Source organism: Falco punctatus (genome assembly GCF_963210335.1).
Source record: "Falco punctatus genome assembly, chromosome: 14".
Lineage (NCBI taxonomy): Eukaryota > Metazoa > Chordata > Aves > Falconiformes > Falconidae > Falco > Falco punctatus.
Window position 1 is genome coordinate 17274953 of NC_137594.1, and position 23995 is coordinate 17298947.

At 40.3% G+C, this 23995-nt stretch overlaps 1 protein-coding gene across 1 annotated transcript in view; it reads right to left on the bottom strand.

Annotated features, from left to right (window-relative positions):
* SALL1 (spalt like transcription factor 1) overlaps positions 1 to 23995 on the bottom strand; it is a 156362-nt gene that overhangs the window by 98399 nt on the left and 33968 nt on the right. The window lies entirely within an intron of this gene.

Below are 23995 nucleotides of genomic sequence, written 5' to 3' on the forward strand. Positions count from 1 at the left end.
CTGAAGCCATCTTAAGTTTAGTGTGTAGACATGCTAGAGTTAAGGTTACCCTTGAGGACCAAACCCTGCTTCCTTTCATACACTCCTACCTACTCACACATATACTCCTCCCCTGCCCCAGATTCCAGATTGACCATACACACCTATTTTCCTATTCATAAAGATTATGATGTGGGAGTGCTCTCATGAAATTACTAAAGAAAGCATGACAGAAAGATGCAGGGAACAAATATCATAGCACACAGGTACTTCTGCCTCTGTCTAATTTCTTGGCAGTATCCACACTGTGATTGAACCTGATCTTCATCCCTGATGCCCCTTCTGAGTAGCTACAAAACCCACCTGAAAACCTGGGTAATGATCTTGTGGTTAGCTGAGGATGATCTTTGTGCTACATTAAACCCTCAGTCACAGAACAACTTCAGTACAAAATATCTTTATGGCACTTCTTAAGTTTTAGAACTTTGCCCTTTCTGCAGCTCACTTTGCTATCAGGGAGGTTTCACAAGGCAGCTGAACTAATGCAATATTTATCAACTTCAGAAGACTGGTCTCACTCTTGTTTCTCCTCCATCCCACCTAACTGGTCTCACCTAAGCATTAGGTCAGACACTTAATCAAACCTCTCAATGAGATGGTTTCTGCAAGCTATTAATTTCTGTAATTCATTCACAAGGCAGAAATAACACTCTCAGACTGGAACTGGACTTTTTTCATAAGCTCCCAAACTTACCTTTTGTTCAGCAAGTCCAGTGAGCCCAGGCAGTCATAAGTCACCTTTCCAGGCTGTGTCCAGCCACGAATAGTGACTGCACAGCCTTTTAAAAACAAAAGTATTATTTACTAACAGTAGTTAGATGTTTGCTTTCACCTAAGGCCAGCCATTTCTGGCGGCCTGAGCTGGCCTGCTGCTTCTGATTCCTCCCAGACAGCAGCTCTGCCTCAATCAGGTTCTCCTGAACCTCGAAATCCCCATCTCTCAACAGATCATCCTTTGAAAACTACCACTCTTTTTTTTTTTTTTTTTTTTTTTTTTCTCCTGTGTTTGTGGGACTTTTCTTGTCCTGGTTCAAACAACTGGAGAGGAACCTTTAGAGTTGACAGAACTTTCCTAAGTGGTTCCTAATGGTGTGCTGAGAAGTTTCAACTGGGGCCATTTCTTCTGGTTCCCCCACCCCCTGCCAAATCCTCCATTAAGTGAAACCAATGTATTTTTACAATAAACATCCCACTAAGCACATCCATATATAGACTGATTTGATTATTATTGCAGAGCACCTCTGATTTTCCAAAGCAACTTATCTTAGTCATCACTATACAACAAAGAAAAAGTCATAAAATGAGAAAGTAAAAAAGAAACCCAAACCCTTCTCTTTAACATTCCTCATTGACAGCTTCTTCTTTATGTATTCCACTTTGTCCTAAGTGATTCTCTAATGCTTTACTAACTTTATATACTCTGCCTAGCACAGAAACGGAGCCAAGCAGGGCACATGCTTAGCAGGGCACATTTTTTATGCAATAAAGGCAATGAAGTATCTCCTATGAACTTCAACTGCAAAGCTCTGGGAGACCAGAGAGGAGTCTGGGAAAGTGGAAACAGAATATGCTCAAAACACAGGGTGAATATCCATACTGTAAAATTACTATAGAATAAATAATTGCAAGGACTTGGGAGTTCAGTGTTCTCACACCACCACCCCCCACGCACCCCCAAAAGCTGCGTTGTGACATAGGAGTCAGTATTAGAGTTGATACTCTATGATATCAACTGTAATTGTGTCACCAGTAACAATGACAGTTATTATTACTTTTTATTTTATGGAAATTCTCCATTTGTTCCTGCAGCTAATATGTCCTTTAATCTGGTAACAGTATGGCATAGGTGATTTCTGTTTTTACTGGCAACAACATATTTGCTGCTGGGAAAACGTGACTAGTCATGGAAAAGGCTTAATCTTGAAATTCAGCTATTTTTTGTTACTTGGTGGCCTCTAATTGCAAGCTTGAGGCAGTGCACAATAATTATCAGTCTGCAAGCATGAAAAGGAGTAAATGCCAGTCAGACTATATGGTTTCTTTGTGCACACAACATCTAAAGAACTCTGCCATGTCAGTGTTGGGCTGGCAGCTTGCTTCTTCAGTGTAATGGCAGTGATTCAGCTGGTAACTGGATGAAAAATTGCAGCAGGTTTCCCTGTTATGATTCTTTCATGCATCTCTGTCAATGGCAGTTTACATTCTGGGATTGAGATCATTTGTTTCCTGTTTGCTCACAGCTTCAGGCTTTTCTTGTTTGCCATCACAGATTTACAGCCACCACCACCACCACCCCCCCAGCAAACCACATCTAAGGGGTTGAGGGATTATAAGGCTTAATACTTTACAGCGCAGCACATGTAGCAGAAAGTTAAAACTACTGTAAAAGGAATGATGACTACATACTTCTGTGAAATAGATACACGCACGTGTGCAGATACGTATACCTCTATGTAGAAAGAAGTCCACAAAGCAGCCCACACAGCAGTGAGATGCTGGACTAAAAGCTATATTAAAGGTCTGTCTTCTCATAAACCAACACACAAAACCTCAGAAAAAAATTATAAATACAAATAACCTTTTTAATGGGTTCCTTCCCCTAAACCTACTTGGAAAATGATAGCAAAGTAAAATACACACTTCAAAAGACTTCTAATAGTCAGACCCTTGGACGAATTTTGATGAAAAAGATGTTGCTGTATTCATACAGTCATTAAACATAAATGAAAGCATAAACACAAGCAGGAATGACCTGATCCAGTACTTATTTATCACAGATGCCTAGTTGGAGAGATGTTTGTACCCCCTGATTTTAGCTGTTTAGCTTGAATGTCTTACGTGCTTACTACCACCAAGTACCCTCCCAGGGCCTATCTGGAGTAGGGAACTGCTACCGTGTACATTAACGAAAGTGTATCTATAAGGATACGCTATATCTATACAGGAATACGAAGGCCTGCATTTAACTCCTGCTAAAATTAACTGGAGTTGATTTCAGCCTTGAAAAACGTGACCCTAAGTACTCAGAATAAAACATGAGGGTAAAGGAGTGAGACCAGAACAAAATGGTGAGCATATGATTAAATCGAGACCTGAATAAAAGTTGCCAATCTAACCATCTTTCTTACTCGACTATCCTTTTTCTTTATCTATGGAAGGAAGTACTGTTTGCCTTTATCACTCTTGTCATGGTCAGCAAAACTGGGGAAAACATAATTTATTTGGTAAATGCCACCTGTTTTTTGTTTTTCTATTCACTAACTGCTCAGAAGCAGTTTAGCTTTTCCTTGAAAGTGTATTTGTATTCAGGGAATTATTCATGGTTGCCAGCTTATTCACAAGCAGCTCATTACAAGCGTTCGCTCTTTAAGTACTTGGTTAATTTTGATTAGATAAATGGCTATAGGGTATGTTTCTGTCCCTGGCTGGATCTCTAAGTGTTCAGTTTCTTGACTGAATACTCATGTTTACAAATTTCCAACTCTTTTTCTAAGACTGTTCTTCAATATTTATTTAATATACACTCTTTCAAACATTCCTGCCATAAGAAAATAAGCTTTGTCACAGCAGTTCAAACAACAGTCTCTGGTGACCGAAGTTTTGAAGGTGCGTTATTGGTTTGAGTGAGTACAACTGAGGTCGTCTTATTTGAAAATGCAAACATGATGTATTATATTGCTTAGCTGTAAGAAAACTATTCCTTAGAGGAGACAAAGTATATTATACGGATCCCTCTGAACTCCCTAGAACATTTTAAAATGTAATGGCATAATCCAATTGTTAGAAATGTTTCTGGATGAAGACCACAAGATAAAAACCACGGGCCTGCCCTGGTTCTTTTGCATGGCTCCAGCTATACAAAACAGTTGTAAAACTCTCTTCACAGCCAGTTTACCACTGCTGATGTCACCAGAAGGGCACAAAGAAGCCTTTTAAAGGTGGGCTTAGGCACCTGAAATGAGGCAAAACATTGCCATATTAGCCCCTTGTCTCTGTTGTAAACACATTTACTGTAGCTTGTAGAGGTGAATTATGAGAATGGCGGTGGTGCCCTTTTGGGGAAGCTATCAAAGGATCTCAGGCCCAGGTCCTGAATTCGATTGGGCCTTAAATATCAGTTCTTTACATCAGATAAAACTGAAGGGAAGGGCCAAAAGGAGGTAAAGGTCAACCTAGGGGCTAGCAGAGGTAGCCAAGGAATACAAATGACCAGAAAAGAAGCTACCCTCCTTTGCAGCAACCGTGCTAAAGCCACTGGTTGAAATGAGCAGATTCTCCTGAAAATAACGGCAGGAAAAGGATAACCCACTTCTGCCAACTGAGTCAAGCCACAGTCTCTATGCAAAACTGACACTAAGTATTTTACTCTTTACAAATAGTCTTTATAATTGGGATTTTTAAATAATCCTTCTTAAAAGGGATTGCAGCTGTAATCAATTTGTGGAGGGCTGTTTTAATAAGAAGCTGCTTGAATAGGATTAACTATGAGACCCTAGACCTCTTTCCTCCAGTCCTTAAATTCCTATTTGAAACATTAAGATACCCCATAAATTATTTATTGGTCTTACAAGGTGTCATCAAGCTAAGAAAATGATGCTTGACAAGTTGAAAACCGTAACCATTTCCACCAATTTGTTAACAGCCTCTCCCACATGGCATGTAATGTCTCACTTCTGCCTTGTCTTACAGGAACAGTAGCTATATTCACCCAATGCACCACAAGCACATGCACAGAGCTGGCAGATCTTGTGCATTCTGTTTATTTCAGGAAATCTATCAGATAATTATTTTAAAGGGAGCTTGAAAATAGAATAGCAGAGAGGATTTCCTTTTCCTTGCAAGGTTCTTAAATAGCAAGGCAACATAAAAACAGCTTTTTCACTCCCCTGTCTCCCACCCAAAAGACCCCTAGTTGACTCTTTTTGATTCCTGAACCGTGTAGATAAATGTCTAAATAGGCATGCTCTAAAAAGGCATACAGGGAAAAACTATGTGGGGTTTTGCCAAGAAAAGAGGAATCACCCCTTCATCTGAGGTGTGTCTCTCAACAGCTGTATCTGCCAACCTTGGAAGTAAGGCTACTGGAATTTTTTTGCAGGGGTTCTCTGGCAGTACTGGTTAGTGAAGACTGGTAAAAAGGTAGTGGGACAGGGGGCATCACTTTTCTGTAAGGGTTCTAGCTAAAGGATCACAGCAAGCACGAGGCAATTTGCATTTAGCAAATATCATCTGAAGTCAGTTTTATACCTCTGATCATCTGAGAAGGATAGAAACTCTCTGCACCTGAAAAGAGGGTTTTGCTCATTACTGCTTCTTGTGGGAATGTAACAGAAGGTTTCATGTTTTCTGTCATCTGTGGAGTCTGAATGCACTGACTCCCACACTGACAATGCTCCATCATTAATTACTGCAGTTTTGTAGGGGTCCTAGGCCATAAGAATTTTGTCTAAGAGTTTGTTAGTTTGTGTTTGTTTGGTGGTTTTTGTTGGTTTTTTTTTTTTTTTTTTTTTTCTTTCAGACACCATATAGATTCTATCTGTGGTACAACCAATCTTTCTACCATGAAGCAGTTTGTGTTAGTGTATCACATAAAGCAATTAAAAAACTGGTTAAACAAAGACTTCAAAGTGTGACGCTCTAATTTATTACATGCCATTTGTTTACTGTATTATTCTACTAATACCGGATCAGTCAGCCTTCAACAGCAATAATAAAACTGTCTACGGGACCAAGGCTCATGGGGGAGTGCTCTCTACTTTTGAAAGTGTACAGTTTCCACTAACAGAATATCTGAAACTAAATCCACTTAGAAGCACAAAACTGGGAAAACTACAGATGCGCCCCGGTAAGGTTTTGTCTGATCTGCTTCCTGATATAATTTCAAGTTCACTGAACTTCTTTGATGTTTGGTCATTTTAAGAGACAGTGACTGCTGAAAATTTCTTTTCTGTTCGGGCATGGTGCAAGTGACACAAAGGAGAGCAATAACTACCACTGTTACTTATAAACCATCACATACAGCTGAGTTTATCGGACATTTTAAACATTGGGACCGGGTGTGGTCATTTAATAGAAAATCCCTCTGTCTTAAAAAGTGAGAAAACAGAATATGAGGTGAAAAAAATTTAGGGACATAAATCTATTATTACTTTCAAAAACATTTAAGCTGTTTGTTTCTGTCTCCTTATAGACACCATGAGATTACGGGTTTGATCCTCTGTACAACCCATCTGTTTAGTGTGAAGCAGTGTTAGCATATCACGTAAAGCAATTAGAGAAACTGGTTAAACAAAGACTTCAAAACGTGAAGTCTCTGGTAGTCCTGGCTGAAATAATTAAAATACAACACAGTGCACTGTGTCTTTTCCACAGACTGCTCTACGAAACAGGTAACTCCCAGCAGAGGAGATGTCACTGAAAGCGTAAGATCAGATTTAACACAAGGAAGTTGTTGCTCTCCATCATCTAATTTTAAAATGCCTGTGTATGATTGACTTTTAAGCCAGCTCAGTAATTTAAAAATAAGTACTACACTGCTTCAGATTTACAAACTTAGACATGATGATTTCAGAAAGATACTGGGTGAAAGCAAATAATGCTTTCCCATTTTTCTTTGAAAAACTCGATCTTGACTGTTAAAAGTGTACAGTCAGCCATAAAGTTACTGTAAGTCACAAAAGGAAAACACATCCCTCAGAAAGCTGCGGTTTAAAGTGAGAAACATGCAATAAGAAATGCCTGAATATGCAGAAACATCTGTATATCAGTTTTATCTTGTTCCAGGTAATTTGCAGAGCTTATATGCTAGTATAGCTCTAGTCATTCATGAACAAAGACGTTTTGTGGTTTTAGGCATACACAAAGAAGTAAATGAGTTTAAAAGACATAGAAAGCAATATAATTTAGCAGGGGGAAAATGAAGAAATTCTTGAGTTGCTAATAGAAAAGCAGCACATTGGCCTAGAAACCCCTTTTTGTTTATAATTTCATAAACTGAGTCAGTAGCCTGAGACAAGCCTGTCACATCTTTGGCTTTGAACAAGGGTCAGTGATGGATAACTGACCTCCTTTCTCACTTTTATCAACAAATGTCAAAAAAGGCAAACAACAGCAATGACATCCTGCCCAAACAGCCAAGAGTGTTTCATTTTCTTTGCACTTCTGTTTCCTCTGTGCCTTTAATCAGGGCCGGGGGATGTAATTGCTCTGTCTGGGCACAGCTTAAGGCATGCTGTGCAACTAACAATTAGTTTAGAGACTGAGATCTATAAATTTTGAGAAAAGAGTAAGAGGATTTGGTGTGCTTGAGCTATCCTTTCTAATGAAGAAAAATATCACACCGGAAGGGACCCAGAGTGTTATCAAAGCAACTTAATATCATCTGGTAGTGATTTGTAGGCCCTCATAATCTATTGTGATCATGTTGAAGGGGGAGGAAAAAGTCCACGTGTTCCACTATTTATGAGATTTCCAAAATGATGGCCGCCATCTGTGCAAACGCCACTAATCTCAGCCACCGTCTTCATGGCAAATGGCTCCATGAGATTGTCCGAGGGAAGGGAAACACTGCAGGAATGTTGGGCTATTTATTGTTTATAAAAATAAACCAACTGGACTAAGACATATGCAAGGAATTTATATCAAACAGCTGCAAAAGCAAGTTGCCTCAATAGGGAGGGTGCATTGATGATGCAATCGGACCACACTGCAAGAGTTTCCTATTAATCTTAGAATATACATGGCACGCTTGAGATACTGATTTGTCCCCATCTACACCCAAACTCACTTTATGTGCATATTCTTAAAATAATTCTTCAAAACAGTTTATATAGACTGAAACTAATCTATTATGTGAGTTTATTAACTAAATAAATATAAACAAAGTCTAAGAACAGTCTGTCCCCATATAAGCTTACCTCTCTTAAACATTTCCTCCTTGCTGTCTTAAGTTAAACAAGCACAATGCTAATACTGAGTGTCAGTGAAACCTCATCTTATATATACCAACTGTCTGGGATTTGAAAATTCCTTCTTTTATGGTGGCAGTCTAATCCTATCAAAGTCCTTTCCTCATTTCTTGAAGAAGACAAAATCCATCACAATAACAATATCCACTGAGAACAAGGAGTAAAACTATAACACCAAAATCATAAACGGTGCCACAGCAAAAGCACAAAGTACAGTATTTTAGTACTGAGCATGCATAACAGCATCAGACAAAGGGAAAAGGAGATCTGAGAACAGAGACAAGCTTCTTGCCTTTGCAAAGCTGGTTTATCAGACATGCTTGACACTGGAGAGAATCTTACTTATTTAACTGTTAATGGGTTGGTATATCTACAGCAACCTCTGGGAAATTCTCTTTCTAGGTCTACATGCTTGAGAACAGCTATCTTCGCTTTCCATTAAAACTGCATGCACTTTGAAACACCTGCCTTCAGGAAAACTCTCAAGCTGATTGACTCTAACATGAGAATTAATTCAGGCTGCTTTAGCGCATGGACAAGGCTCCACAGAACAGCATGTCGGTGTTAGGCTTTTCCATAATACAAACTGGCAAGGATTGCTCTTTTGGGAATCCCGCTCAGCTGGAATTCAAGCACTTTGTTTGACAACTGACTTTCAAGGTGTGTGTCCTCTTCTCCTAAACAAACACATGATGCTTGAAAGCCAAAATACAACAGTGCATATATACATATATATAAATGAAAAAAAGACAGTTCCTAAGATATCATTAGCTATAGTTGGTGAGTGTTACTTACCCATGCTGATCCCAGAGCTTTCTAGCTAGAAGGGAGGAAAGTTTTTTGTTTGCTTGATTTATTTAAAAGAGTGATCAAAAAAGCCTCTAGTAGATACCAGTTGTGTTTTCTGATGTCTAGGAGACTCTGTGATTTGGGTCTTCCTTTTTTTCAGAGAAAAAATCATTGCGCAATCACAAAATAATTTTGCTCAGGCACACTAACAGTGAGGTACACACTTGAACGGGATGCTTGTTAACAAAAAACCCCAACAAATCCAACCCCTCACCCCAAAACAAAACCCTGAAATCACTCAAAGTATAGCTTACATGTAAAATAATTACATGCACATCATATGTATTATGTTACATGTTGTGGCATACTTGTTCGTTGGCCTCACTGAGTGAGTGAGTGATTTCCCTGAAGCACAGACCTCTACCATGCACATGCATAGCACCAAACATGCCACAAAGCTCCAAAATTCACCTGCAGACCTTCCAATTCTGCCTCTTCCTTAGCTCCCACGCACAAATACTTGTAAGTTCCCTGTCCACAAACCCATGAGCCCCCATCCAAAAAGCACACGCTTGAGCAGCAGTTCAAGTCGTAGTTTTCCTACAGTTATGGCTAATCTATAAAACAGCATAAAGGCTGTTTACATTTATTAGTGAATCTGCGAATAAACTTGCCCTTTTAGAGGCAAGAGATGGCTGAGAAACAAATTTGAAGATTACAGATTATCTGTTGTCTTAGCAATCACTGAAATGCAATCGTGGTGTTGCTGACATTTTTCTCTGACAGTAAGAGAAAGAAATTCTTGTATTTCCTTTCAGTCTCTGACTGTTCATTTCTGTTCCTGTGCTGCAGTTAATCCTCTTTGCTATGCTGAAACCTACAGAAGTGGCCTCACAGAAACAGGTAGTAGCACAGCAAAGGTGTGGTCTGTGACCCAGAAGCCAGGGAACAACTGAAGGTGACTCCACCACTAAAGAAAATAGATTCCAGGACTGCATCAACAATAGACTGATCAGATTCTAAACGTTTTACTTTGAATACCTGCAAAGTCCTAAAGGTTCGTTTCATAAAACTCTTTGCTTCAAAGCATGCTAAGTCTACCTTATCAAGTAAAATAGTCTAAGAAATTAAGCTGTGAGTATTTAATGTCTGCCATAGAACTGGATTGAGACATTTTACATGAGCAATGGTCCCATCAGTATTAAAAGAGTGTGCCTAGAAGAATTTCCTTGCATGGGTGATGCTTTCTTTACCAATATCTCATCACTTACTTCAATATACATCTATGTTTTTAGGTCTATTACCAAACATACAAATACAAATATTTTTAACACACTTAGGAGTGGTACGCATGGAGACTCAGAAAAAAATTAAAGCAAATCAACTAAAGATAAATGTGCATAAGAGAAAACACCTTTAGCCTATAAATCGGTGCTCTTATGCATCAACCCATGGTCTGACACTGCCTACAGAAACACCTGCAGCATCCTCCTCCCATTTGTTTCTGCTGTCGGTGGGAGTTAACCAACAGGATGAGTGTGAGCACATCTCAGTTCAGTTTCCCAAAAGGAAGTCTCCTGAGCTGGTACACTTGTTCCCATCTCCTGCTGCAATTGATTTTGTTTTGAATTATACCACTCCAACTGTTTATGAAGTCATGCTATAAAGTAGTTTGTAAACTGATCTGGGTTCAAAAGCTGTTGTGAATCGCTGGCGGCAGGAGATGTGAGGTTGGCAACAGTCTCTTAAATCAGCTATGCTACACAAGAAATAGTGGAATTGTATCTGAGGCTATCTTTTCCCTGGCAACTTTTGTGTGTCTTATGTCACTAAGTTCACAAACAGGTCACAGAACCTGATGGGAAATAAATTGCAGAGCTTGAGCCTCACCAGTGAACAACCTCTCCAAGAGGAAACCCTACACTGGCATTGGTTTGCAAAAAAACATGCAGAATGGCCCAGGTAAACCCAAGAAGCTCCCAGTTTTCAAATATAGAGACAAGAATAGATTGTGTCCTCCTGTACATGTCTGTCAGGAAAGGCCAATTATGCTAAAGGGTCTGGAACAATGCCTAGTTTTTGATCCCGTTATCTCAAGCACAAAACAATCGCAAAATAAAATTTGCTAGCTGATTGCTTTTTAGGCTATGTTTAATAGAGATCTTTAAAACTCCAGTGTACTTCCTACTCCTACTTACTCCCGCATCATCAGTCATGCACAGCACTGTAAAATACCATGTTTGTCACTATTCTGGAATATAAAGGTATATGCTACATGTGATGTTTTTTTCAGGATTGCCGAGTGATTCATACTACGATGAATTCATACTATGATGGGGACAACAGACATTTCAGAGTATGCCAGAAGCTAACTTTTTCACAAGTTATTAATCATTCTTTCAGCAGATTATCATACCTTTTTCTATTAAAACACATAGAGCTATCACCCAGAAGCTAGCTGTAATCATGGTATTTTGCGTTCCTGTTCACAAAATATAGGTGAAAGTAGTGGTAACCTAGAAATATATATTGCTTTTGTTGTATATAGTAAGCATGAAGGGTTGTAAACTGGAAGATGCACAATTGCTTCATTACAAAATCAATACCAATCTTCCATTTCTGCAGAGTAGAGTCTGGATATCATTTACATGCTGTCTAGTGTGAGCCGCCTTACATAGAATTTCCTTCTAATTAGCAAGTACATATGTCCAAACTGACTGGGAAATAGGACTTAAAAAGCCTTAAAAATAACATATTACTTGCAGTACTATTATTCCCACCATTGCAAACACGAAAACATTAAGTCAATAAACACAGGTATTCAAAGGGGGTCCTACCTTCTTCTGCATGGACACATCATTTGAGAAGTTACCTGTTATTTAAAACATCAAGAAAATATCTTTGTTATTTTTATGACAGCAATTTTATTTATTTTTTTTTAATCCTAGAGATCCTCTTTTGCCATCAGGTACCAAAGCACTTCCCGAGGGACATAAACGTTCCAATCCCACTCTTAGAGGCTGAATAGGAGCTCCCCACTGCAGTGGAAGCAGTTTAGCCAGCAGGGCAAGGGCAGAGCTAAAAGTTTACTTACCTTTCTATCCCACCCTCCTATAAACTAGATGTACTACCTTTATTTCTATAGGTATACTATTTTTTAAAAAAAGTAACTAGATCTTTTCTGATTGCTAAACACATGTTTCACTCACAAAAGTAATAGTTTTCAAGCCCTGCAATCTGACTTGATTCTTTTTCTAAATCTGGTATGTTGAAGGCTAAAATGGCACTTCTTCCAGTTACTGCGTACTGCACCATTGCTGTGGGAAGAGACAGGTCAGTGAAGCGTGTACAGAAAGGTGTTATCTTTTAGAGCTGGGTGGTAGCTGTTAAAGCATGAAATCTATAAACTTGCCCAGATTCACAGCTGTTGTAAGGAGGTTTGGGGGAGCTATATGTATTTGCACCAACTAAATATCTCATTTGTCAGCATGCTGAACAGGAACAGTCTGCAGATAGACATATTTCTGCTCTGTATTCACAACAGAAAAATTAATTGCCCCTCACCAAACCCTCTAATATCACAAACCAATATGCCTCAAACACAACAGAAGTACCATCTATATTGTACAATGCAATTTAAGTGAAAAAGTGCTGGCTAAGGTCTAGCTTTTGGCAGAAAAGTCCATGAGGAAGGAATTTATTTTTATAAATTAGAACACTTCATTTAGCAATTTTACTAAGTTATGTGGTCATTTTTTAGTTATATATGTTATATGACTAGTTAACAAAAACTGTCTATAGTGAGGAGTGAGCTGGAACAGACAAGATAAAATTTATGACTGTTTTGTATCAAAGTCAGCTGAATCTACTTGAAGCTTGAGGAGGAAACAAAAAGTCAGTCTAAACATTAGAGAAACTGAAATTTAAATGTTATGATAAAAACTCACTTCACCTGTAAAAACCCTGTGATGGTTAACAAAAATAATTTAATGCGCTCATCATCATCAGTTTTTGCTTTGGTCCTTAATAAGCTCCTCCTAGCGTACAAACCTGAAACCTTCCAGAACAACAGACTCTCTGTCTGTGTGTGTGGGGTGCAATTGTTGTCACAAACCTGAAAAATTAAATGAACGTAAAACCATTTTAAGATTCCAGTCAATCTTAAACAATATCACCACAATATGGTATTTTACATCATCAATATATAATGACCAGAGTAGAAACGGGGTTGATCATATCAAAAGCAAAAGGGGACCCGTGCAGAATTAGCTTTGCTCAAAGAGCTGTCTGAATTCAGACAGGACAGCGCTATCCAGGCAGCTTCTCTGCTGCTGGGGCTGCTTTTGAGTCCAAAATGCCGTTTGACACTTATCCCATGTGTGGTGAAGTGTGGTTAGAAGCTAAAGCTGTTTTTCCCTTCTGAGACTGCTGTTTGCTGCTGGTTTTCACACGCTGTGGAAAGGATTTCCTCACAAAATCACCTTTTCCTTACATCGCTTTTGTACTTGCATTGCCTTTCTGAGGTTCTGCGGTGTAATAAGGACCATGCAGTATTGAGTTTACAATCAACAAGAGCTGAACAAATACTCTGTATGACATTTGGAGGAGAATATCAGCTGTTTTTTTTGATTGTGCAGTCAAATAAAAGAATAGTAGGTTAGCCTAATTCAGTGCCTTTTTATTCATATTTTGCTATTCTTAAAAAATAAAACTGTTTTTCAGGTTTCAGAAATGAAAGAATAAAAAATAAAGTAAGGAATGTTCTCAGCATTCTTGGAACAAGTGATTCTTAGTATTACTACTTTTTATGGGAGTGACTGTCAATCATCAATCTTAAAAAATGTCATAAACACCCACACATGCTATTTCGAAGATACCTAATGTAGGATATATAATACCATATTTGAAACTGGATTCAAAGCTTTTCATCTATCTAATAGTTAAGAACAAGGAAAAACACAAACATCAAATGAAATGAAATGTATTTGTTGATGCTAACTGCAAATATTAATTTTTAAAAATTAATAGTCTATTACATATCTGCTTAAAATTAATTTTTCATGTCTGAATGATGATAGTGATCCTGAAATGCCTGTATCCACAGAGAACCACTGATTCCAGCATGTGAACTGCCAAGCAGGACCAATCTTAAAATGCATGTTATGGCTTAGGATTTCTTAATTTCTAAAAGAAATCCATAATCTTTCACAGCTTTCATCCCATTCTGACATGATCTCAGCTATTCATCAACAATTTACAATCCACAGATGTGGGGAGGGGAAATTCCACAAACTGATATTTGTAGAAGGTACTCTTCCGAAACAACACCAATATTCACCACAGCTTCTAACCCTTTACAGATTTTAACAAGGTATACTAAAGATGCAAAAGATGCACATGGCAGATTTCCACCCTGTTTGCAAATTGATAGGAAAAGTAATTAGCAGCAGTATATTCGGAGCTGTGCAAAGTGACAAATTATAATTTATTCTTGCTGTAACTGACCCAAGAGAAATACTCTAGAAAAGGACCTAGTGGGCAATCAAGGGACAGTTGTAAGCAGGTCTATACAACCCCATATAGGGTGACTGTTTAGAAAGAACTGCAGAGGAAAATACACACAGTGAAGTAAAGAGAAATTATCAGGAGAGCAGGTAACTTTAAAGTGTTTTGCTCTCTGATCATCTTTGAAGATGATGACGGTGGTTTTAAGAGACCAGGTAATGTTTCATCTAATCCAGCAAGTTTACATATTACTACAGTGAGCATTGTTTGTTGTCAACCAAATGGACCACAACTGGCTATGCAACGTTCATCAAACAGCCCAAGGTCATGGTCACAGAGCACTGCAAGAAGCAGTTAGAGCTTTCCTAGAGGGCCTGGTGATCGCTCACTGCGCGTTCCAGCAGGGCAAGGAGCTCCCAGGATGCAGCCTAGCCGGAGTCTGCAGGCAAGTATCATACAGACACTAAATAAAAGGAATTACAGATTCAAACAATATCTAACATAACACTCTCTTCTTTTCGCATCTCTTAAGTGAAAGAAGTTCAACAATGCACGTGAAGCCCAGGCACTCACAGCAAAGGTGTGCAAGGAAGACCACACACTTGCCTCCCCGTTGGCTGGGGCAGGTGGCAGGGCCACCTTTGCACCACTTGCATCTTCCTGCCGGCTCTTCTCTCTGATCCAGTACAAAAATGGAACTTCAGGGCCACTAAAGGAATACTGGACATATTTCTCAATCTCAACTCCAGCTTTCAAATGAGTGCATTATTTATTCATTAGTACTACATTCAAAGTGCTGTTTCCCTTGTTACTTGGTGAAATAAATGAAAGAACAGCAATATCAATCTAAATCCCAATTTACAGCTCTTGGAAGCCCCAGCTGACTGTATCATAAAATTCTCCCTACCCTCCCCCTTCCACTCTTTTCTGCCTTGCATCTGATTGAGATTACAACTGCCCGCTGCCAGGAGCTAGAGGCTGACCTGGTAGCCTCACTTAACAGGGGAATCTATTACAATGTTCAACAGATTCCAAGTGGAAGGAAGGGTGGTCCTGGACTTAATCTGAGCTTGGATCAGCGGATGGGGCTCTACATGTGAGTTGCACCTGAAAATACATTTCTTCTCTGGAGAAAAACTGAGCTGAAAAAGTAGGGAAGACCGAATTGTCAGAAAGTACACCACACCGACACAGCTCACATACTTGGAGAATTTTTTCACTTCCTTGTTTTCTTCCATATCATATGAGAAACAAAATATCTAAAAAAATTTAGACCTGATTACATCATGAATCTTGATTTTGATTTATTTGGGGAGACACACTAGAACATCACTGTTTCTCATGTAGCTAAGCTGCTCATGACTGTAACACACAGTTCAGTCCCTTCTGCTCCCACAAGGCTTCCCCTGGCTAAATTTGCAAACTTGCTGTCCGTTCCTAAGCTGTTGTAAGAAATACAGCAAAATGCAGGCAGTTTAAATTGTAGGCACTTTTCTAGTCTGATAGTTTTAGAACAGGCTTCATATTTTATCTTCAGGTCATGGCCTTTTATAATCATGGGAAAATTCTAGCTTTGACTTGACTATCCAAAAAATTCAGCCCAGACTGGACTTGGGGTCTTAATCCCTGCTACTTTTGACACATCATTCTTGTAAAGAAAATCTTAAGCCCAAATGCTTATATATTGGAATAAAAAGATGTCAAAACTTTCACAGTTTTAAAAATCTATGATTTTTAACCCCCACATGGTGATTCTCAGCGTCCTGTCTGCTGAACACTAGTGACAGAGCAATGTGGCTGTCAGAACCAACACTTCAGCTGGATACGAGGGGAAGCTTTGCCTCAGACTGCCCCACTGTTAGCACTCGGGTGCTTTTGCTAGCAACACCAGCTGCACTTTACCATGTGTTGTGAAAACCTTCCTTCATTGCAGAGCAGGGAGGGCTGGGGGTGTGATTTTTCAAAGGGTTTTAGCTCTGACCAGCTTCTGTAGTGATTTAAACTCCAAGGAGCCCTTAAAGGCAATATTATCTGTCACCTCTCACCTTTCAATTTCATAGGAGCTGCTTTTGACTAGTAAGACAGTCAAGTTACTTTAATACCAGGGAACATGAATTTGTGTCTCCCTAAATATTCAGACTCACAGGAAACAGCAGATGCTTGACCTGTGCAGATGCGTAGGTGTGTCAGTGTGTGGGAAAGGAGGAATGCACACACGTCTAAGTGTGCGACAGCTAGGAGATGGCTCCTGCTGTTCGCTTAACTGGTTAAACACACCCAACTACTTTCAAATGGGCAGTAAAATACTAGCTGTTTAGGACACACAGACCGGCAAACTATGACTCAGGAGGAGGATCTACTGTGACAAAACCAAATGTAGTCTTTACTGTTTGAATAGGCAGCTCAAAGAGACTGAAGTAGGCAGAGTTAAATTAAACCAAGGTCAGAATGTAACCATTGTTAAGACAGATTTAGGCAGCAAACCCCAAATTGCTTGAGGACACAAAAACTGGTGGTTTATCTTGAAATCTAACATGCGCTATCTGGCAACGGCATTGTTTCAATTATGAAACAATTCACATCTCGGCTGACACATGTAATGAAGCTTGCTACTTGCCTAGTACATAATTTAAGGTAAAAGAAAAGAGGGTATGTTTTATCATGGTCTATCATATCTTTGTCTATTGTTCTGCAATCCATTTGCATACCTAAAGGGAAATGGCCTTTTTAATTTCTTTCCCCTCTCCTAATCATCTGAGGCCTATTAAGAAGTGTTCTGTATCCTGTAATCAGGCAATTTATACAGTGTGCACCCTTAGGCTACAACCATTACAAACAAGCTGAAAAAGTCCTTTACAATAAATGATTAGCATGGGAAGACACCATTCATAATTAATTTTTTTCTGTTTGTGTTGGCAGATGGTCCCAGACATTGAAGCATGAAGAGAAGAGGGCAGCCTTAGAAGAAAAAGAGAAATGTCTGTAAGACTGCTTCACTTTGGGAATAAAAAATGCTCACCGGCTTTTCATGAATTTGTGCATGTTAAAGACTGGATTCAAAGACAGTGGAAGTCAAAAGAAAATAAATCCTATACAGCTTCTGACCAGGACCTGAGCTAAAACCACAAGAAAAATATTGACTCGAAGGGACAGTATGACTGCTTTTTTTCATCATTTTCCATAAGGGTTATTCCTGAGGCAGACATATTGCGCCGCTGGATTAGAAAATGATCAGCTTTGTATTTTTGAAAGCTGGGTACTCACTCAGGCAGCAAATAAAAGGGAGTTCTGCTTTTAGCCACATTTTACAACATGCATTCTCCTACTTCCACAGAAGGACAGTTGATGACAACTTCATTCTCCATTTACTCATGTATTTGCTCACTGTTTACATGTTACTTTTCAGTACTTTAAAACAACTTCTGATGCACTTCTGAGTTGTTGGCATCACTGCAAACTCCCCCAGAATGAGACCCAGCCAAGCAGGCCGTCATTTTAGTGGCCTGTGCCAGCACTTTCTTGGTGACAGGATAGTCCTGACTGCTACACAGCAAATTCCTAACTTAAGAATAAATGGAGCTTTTTCTGTCATGACTCAGAAGACTCTGACCCTCCCTTTCGCTCTGTAAGAAAACAGCAAGCTGCATTTTGGTACGTGATCTCTAGAATGTGATCTAATCCAGGCTCACTGAAGTCTCTGGTGTGTTTTGAGTGCTGGTACTGAAACCCAAAGTCACTGACTGCGCCTTCAAGATCATCTGTTTGGATTTACGCAGACAAAAAATGCAAAGTCCCTGGATGAACTCTGAAGCATGGCACAGGGATTACAGGATCTTATCCAAAAATTCAGTTAGCTTTAGCCACATCTCATATCTGTGGTACCTAGTTATAGCTACACTTGCCAGGAAGAGACGTTCGCCACAGCTTCCTAGGGCCAACATCAGATAATCCAGGTGAGCTGGACCTTCTTCAAGGAAGACATGACATTATATACTTCAGGTAGTGACACTGCCACAGAGCAATCACACAGTTAGAGGTCATATTAAGTTCTAGCCTGCTTTTGCCTCCACTCACCTAGCCTCCAGAGGCTTTATGAAGTTCTTTCTGTTGACTTCAGGCATTTTTCCTCTGCAAATATAAGAGCCAGCTTGTACTAGCACTTACAAGGCATTATGTGCTATGTTATAATTTCCAAAGGAAAAAGAAAATAGGAGCGTTTATTCATATAATATCTAAATATTTTCCTGCCTGCTGAAGCTAATCTCCAGCACAGTCTGATTTCAAGGCAGTTAGTGCTGAGGGCACAGGGGAGCATCCCAGGGCAGCACAGCCACATACAGTCACTTCCAAGCAACACACACGGGGTCTATGAAAACTGGGAACACACTTTCCACTGTGGTAAATCTTACCGACTTCTGTTTTAATAAGGTTTTGAGGATCATCACAGTTGTTTAATGTCACTTCAGTATCCTCTTTTTCCCGATGTGCCAAAGCCTACTGGCCCGACAGATGTTTTGAAATACCAGTGGGAAAGATATTTTCACTCCAATTTCAACCTGGCTTGAACCATCAGTTTTACCACCACACCACATAAAGTCCCATAGGAAAACCAAAGACTTTCATCTAATTAGGAAAAAATAAAGCTTCTGAGTTTTCAGGTTTTGTCATTTATCATATATTTTCTAACTCCATCAGTTTTATCTCACCAGAGAGCTGATGAAAAAGCTCTCTGAAAAAAAACTCCAAATCTAAAGAAGTAACCAAATCATTTCAGAATGGCATTTTTCTCTCTGCAATGCAGAACCACCTGAATACTACCAGAGAATTAGGAGTCACTAGGTATGCCCCTGGCCCACGCAAGTGTACTTTCAAAAAACCAGTCTGCTCCCTCTGGATGAATACATTGCTCTTCCTCACTGATTCTTTGCAATTGATGCAATACATGCACATTTCTGCTTCTCTGTGCAGTTGTAGCAATACCTGTAATAATAATAATAGGCTGCTACTAGCCTTCAGAATAAAACTAGCTTATTTTATTGATACAACCAACTCTTGAGGCCATTAAAAGATTGCTTTCTTAGCCCTTCATTGTGTATTCAGTAAAGATGGTAGCCAAGACTCCCGTCTTTTCCCCTGTCCCTTCAGCCACAGAATAGTACCTTTCTCTTCCCTTTCCCTCGCTGATAGACACTTAAAATTCAAATTATAATTATACTAGATCATAACAATATACAGGTAAGGCAGATGTTGGGAGCGAGCTACTTGACAGAGCCTCTTTATTTATTTGGATGACTTAATAAACTGCAGAAGCTGAGGTCATCAAAGCCTCTCAATCATGTTGCAGTCTGGTGCCAACAGCTGTAACAGAAACTGATGATGTAAAACCTTCTAAACATGCCAAACCCGAGTTTCACACAGGTCAGTCCGCAACAAGATTATTTTCTACTTGAACATTACACAGCAGTGTGCTCAGGTTTATTTATGCTATTCTTAATAGTCATAACCAGAAACCCTGTTTCACTTTTTCAATGGTGAATGTAAAGACTGTTTTGTCTTGCAACGGTATGAAACTATACTGCTATAACAATATACTATATATGCTATACTATATAACTATAGTTCCAGTTAGGCAGAGCACAGGTATTCAAATTGGATATCAGAATTTGAGTTTCATCTTCTGTAGGAAAAAAACCCCACCCCCTTCTTATTAAAAAATACTAATTATTACAAGATTGGGGGGAGAAAGAATAAATTTATGACCTTCACCATTTTCTGCCTCTTAAGTTTTTACAACCCTAATTCAGTTAGTCAGGAATTCCATAAAAAGAAAGCATGAATGGTACAAAAACATCCCACCAAAAAACCAAAAAGCAAAATTGATTGATCAGATAAAATAAAAAGGCCTTAGGCAGGATTTCAGGTCATGAAAAAAAAATCTGCAGGCAGAATATATACAAATTGCTCTATAGATAAACTATAATTGCAATCTATTAAGGGAAAGTAAGTAAATAGAAAAGACAGCAGAGGCAACTCTACATGGTTTTCCTGGGACACCACTGTGGCAAAGCCGAAGGGTCAGATTCCAACATCTAACGCACAGCACGTATTGCCACACAAGTCTAAAAAAATCTGCTGACACTCGTAAATTGCCACATGTTTGGATTTCCAACAAGATCTCACAACAAGCTGTGTTACTGCAAGTCATTATTTCCTTTGGGGGAAAAAATGTCTCCAGTGATGTTAAAACTCATGGCAGGATGTACTGTAGTGTCAGGATAGCTCACCGGGGAGCATTCCTGCCTCAGGGCCAGGAGGTTGTGTATAAATCCTGCACCTGGCTAGGGGCTGGGGAATGGGACTAAAGTTTAACCAAAAACTGTATAAAGCCAGTGGTTGTAGACAGTGCCATAGTGACAAATCCTGGGAGGGAAGGTAGACAGGTGTGCTGGTTTTGGCTCAAACAGAGTTAAGTTTTGTCATAGTATGGGGCTATGTTATGGATTTGTGCTGAAAACAGCATTGATAATGAAAAGATGTTTTTGTTACTGCTGAGCAGTGCTTGTGTAGCATCAAGGCCTTTTCTGTGCCTCACCCCACCCCACCAGCGAGAAGGCTGGAGGAGTACAAGAAGCTGGGAGGGGACACAGCTGGGACAGCTGACCCCAACTGGCCCAAGGGCTACTCCATACCGTATGATGTCATGCTCTGTATATGTAAGCTGGAGGAAGAAGGAGGAACTGGGGGACATTTAGTGTTATGGCATTTGTCTTCCCAAGTCACGGTTATGAGTGATGGAGCCCTGCTGCCCTGGGGATGGCTGAACACCCACCTGCCCATGGGGAGTAGTGAATGGATTCCTTGTTTTGCTTTGCTTTGCTTGCATGGCTTTTGCTTTACCTATTGAACTGTCTTTATCTTAACCCAAGAGTTTTCTCACCTTTACCTTTCCGATTCTCTTCCCCACCCCACCATGGGGGAGTGAGTGAATGGCTGTGTGGGACTTAGTTGCCGGCTGGGATTAAGCCACAGCAGTCCTTTTTGACACCCAGTGTGAGGCTCAAAGGATTCAAGATAACGACAGGTTTGATTGGAATGTGCGAGACTGAATTTATAGCTGTTAGTGCTGTTTAGCTATTAAGGGGCAGGCTCCAGTGCTTGCCATGGGGCTTGCTTGCCTTACTGTAAATTAGTCTTATGCTCGTTAGCGGCTGCTTTTGCTTTTGCTGCTGCTGCACTGCTTATCATCTCACTGTGCTGTGCCTGGGGACGTTCTGATAAGGGCAGTGGCTCCATGCCTGGGCTGGCAGATGGCCAGGGCACTGCTGCTGTTTCTGTGATGCTGTACTGGACCGGTTGGAACTCCAGTGTGAACTCGAGTCAAAGGGACTGTGACCTGTGGATGAGTCCACATGGAAGCAAGACACCATAAAACACTTGTGGCTATGGATAAGCCTATGTCAGAACAGGTACATCTTAAAGCATCTGTGGCCATAGTTATGTCTGCACTGCAGCAGGTACCTCTAAAAGAATTGTGTCCCAAGGATAAGTCCACACTGGAGAAGGTACACCTCAGAGTGGTGTGGATTACTCCATGCTGCAGCTGGTAGACCTTGAAACATCAGTTGCTGTGCATGAGATCATGCTGGAGCTCCTCAAAGTGTGTGGCCTTGGATAAGGCCATGACAGAGCAGGTACACCCCTGGAGAGACTGCAGCCATGGGTAAAGCCATGTTGGAGCAAGTTTACTTCTGAAGGGACTGTGGTTATTGGTAAGGCCATGCTGGAGCACTTATGTCTCTGAAGGTGTTGTGGCCCATGGAGAAGGCCATGCTGGAACACGTGCACCTCAAAGCAGCTGTGGCTGTGCATAATCTATGCTGCACCAGGTATACTCCCGAAGAGACTGTGGTACATAGATGAGGCTCCACTTGGAGCTGGTACATCCCTAAGGGACTGCAGTCTGTGGACAAGTCCAAGCCAGAGCAGAGGCAAGGGGAGGAGTTCCTTGCAGTGTTAAACTCCATATGGCCTGGCCCAAAGGGACTGGAGTGGAGATTGCAATGGATATACCCTTAAATTGTTGTAGCCTGTGCTCTGAGTTGCGTGTCACAGGAATTACTATAGCAGGAACCACCTGAAGCAATGGAGGACAAGCCTTATGAGAAGCAGTGCAAGTGCAGCAGTGACCTGACCTGAGCTGGGTTTGGTGCCCAATAACTCCACTCAACAGACCACCTCTTCTGTCCAGAGTGACAACCACAACAGATGGAGCCCAAAGTCACGGACTAAGTGAACCCAGTGAACATTGTGTAGACATTTTACAGACATTTTTCAGGGGTGGTCCATAGACTAGGGGAATGATACCTGTGTATTATATCAAGGGATGGGAAGGGGGGAGGATGTTAATAAGGATATATTAGATAATGTGGGACCTGAGCATGATGTAAATCGTCTGGAATAAGGGGTAGAGAATGTCCTTACTTTGGCTTGAATAGAGTTAATTTTTTTCATAGTAGCTAGTATGGGGCTATGTTATGGATTTATACCGAAAACAGCATTGATGATGGAAAGATGCTTTCATTATTGCTGAGCAGTGCTTACACAGCATCAAGGCCTTTTCTACTCCTCACCCCACCCCACCAGTGAGAGGGCTGGAGGGGCACAAGAAGCTGGGAGGGGGACAGCTGACCTGAACTGTCCTAAGGGCTATACCATACCGTATGACATCATGCTTAGTATATATAACATGGGGAAGATGAGGGAAGAGGGGGACATTTGGCATTAAGATGTTTGTCTTCCCAAGTCACAGTCACGCGTGATGGAGCCCTGCTGCCCTGGAGATGGCTGAACACCCGCCTGCCCATGGGGAGTAGTGAATGAATTCCTTGTTTTGCTTTGCTTGTGTGGCTTTTGCTTTACCTATTGAACTGTCTTTATCTTAACCCATGAGTTTACTCACTTTGACTCTTCCAGTTCTCTCCCCCACCCCACCAGGGGGTGTGAGCAAACGGCTAGGTAGGACTTAGCTGCCAGCTGGGATTAAACCACAACAGGAACAGGGCAAGCCTCCCATTGCATATGCATTTCAGAACTCTCCTGTGTGGAAAGTGCATCTGAAAGATGCTTACACAAGCACTTGCCTTTTCAAAGGTATACTCTAAGCTATAATGAGCTTTAGAGATTTTTCTGTCAGAGACCCATGCTAATTAGCTCATCTGCATTCTTCAAAATCACAGACCAAAGAACCACATCTAATATTTTCCCATAAATACGTGGTATGTACTTGTTGGGTTTTTCTGGAATATGGATTCAGAAGAAAATGACCAGAAGCACTGATTCAGCTTGCTCATTGTCTGTGGTATTTTCAGATGATTCTCAAGATTACAGAAGCTCTTACAGGCTTTATATTTTATATTGTCACAAAAAATATGCTTCTTCCTATATGCAGAAGAAACAATGGAAGATATTGATCTGGAATGGCTTAAAGCTAAACATTCAGGGCCTACAGAAAGCTCAACACCTTGCCTGTTTTGTCTATACTGTTGCTTTAAAAGCCCAAGGATCTGTGAAATAGTGTTGATCTGGGCCTTCTGTTGATGTGTTCCTTCAACAGCTGAAGTTAGGAGCTAGCATACAAAACTGTTACTGAATTTTCCCAAGTTTGGACACAGAGAAAGGGGGAGAATTTTAAGCAC